This window comes from Aplysia californica, unplaced genomic scaffold (genome assembly GCF_000002075.1).
Source record: "Aplysia californica isolate F4 #8 unplaced genomic scaffold, AplCal3.0 scaffold00948, whole genome shotgun sequence".
Lineage (NCBI taxonomy): Eukaryota > Metazoa > Mollusca > Gastropoda > Aplysiida > Aplysiidae > Aplysia > Aplysia californica.
Genome location: NW_004798218.1, coordinates 21,681 through 23,150, shown reverse-complemented (window position 1 = coordinate 23,150; position 1,470 = coordinate 21,681).

Below are 1,470 nucleotides of genomic sequence, written 5' to 3'. Positions count from 1 at the left end.
CCATGTTGAAGACCTTATTCCCATCAGCCAATCGCTGGCCGCGAGGATGTGAGTCCGTCACGGAAATTTCCCCACAGGTTGGTGAGTGCAACAATACCAGGAGAACCAACTGGCGTCGGTGGTCAAGTGGTTAGGCTAACGGGGACATAATCGTGAGATTGCGGATTCGAAGGTTTGAGCCTCAGCTCGGTCCGACGTTGTGTCCTTTTGAAAAGGCAAATGACATGAATGTCCCATGTGGCTCGGTCCTCCCATAGAGTGACGTAAAACTCGGAGGTCGGGCGTCTCGGGGAACCTAATTGTGCTGACTGTGGTGGGAGCATTTCAGGAGGAAAAACAAATCTTGTTTGAGTGGGTCTTCAGAACGTTGAAAACAAAACAAAATAATAATCGGGGCTATCTGGAAAAGAAATCTGAATACCATTTAAGAGTACGCATACCTTAGAGATATTTTGCAATATGATTTATTTTTAAATTGAATTTGGCAAATATTTTCAATGCAAAATGTAGAGTGTATGGGTCTGTTTTGCTAGGCTGCCTTTGAGTGAGCAGAGAGGAAGCTTACCTTGAAGTGTTGCAGAGACAGCTAGCGAGCGAGAGGGGAAAAACAGACATAATGATTGGATGTATGTCCAGGTTTTCGTTCATGTTGAAAACAAAGGGAGGCGCATGACACCCCTTTGTACAGGCGGGCTGGGCCAGGCGTTCATCAGGAAAACATGAACGAAATTAGCATCTCATTACCATCTCATTACCATTTCAGTAACAGCTTGCAAAGTGAAGTGCACACTGAAAGGATGCTGTCAGATGTGTGCACATTGTGCTGAATGCCGGCTCCCGAGTTTGGCCCGGGTTACCGCACTGCTCGTCAATTAATGGAAACAACTAGAATGAACTCTCCACACAACCTGCCAGTGAGGAAAAACAAAACTCTACCAAACTTCTTATATCGTCCCGACCTTCCACCTGCCCATTTCTCTTCAGTTTCCCCCAAAAGTTCCTCTGAGTCTTCCACTGCCTTGTTTGTCTTCTGGGTTTGTTTTTCACTGAGAGGCGTTTGTTGAGGCTTTTATGTCCCTCAAGTGCCCCAGAAACTGCATTTGTTTGTATCCTAAATCTTTTTTTTTCAAAATTGATGAGCGGCGCACGTGTCGGTCAAGGTCGAAATCTGACTTGTTGGGTGTGGCCATCAAAGGGAGACAAAGAAGCAGAGGAGGAAGACCACAGGAACAAGTCCCCCACAACAGGACATAAGCCGCACTGGCGTCCACACGCTGCTCTTGTGCAGTATGAAAGCAAAGAATGTTCTTTGCAAGGAGATGAATCTTTGAGACGTTTTGACATTGTGATTGATACAAAAGTTCTGTCCTGTTCTACTGTGATGCTGTTTTGTTTTTGCTACTGTTTTTGTTACTGGGCTGGAAACTGTAGGTTGCGAGACAGAGAAACATTTGATCGAATCATAAAAAA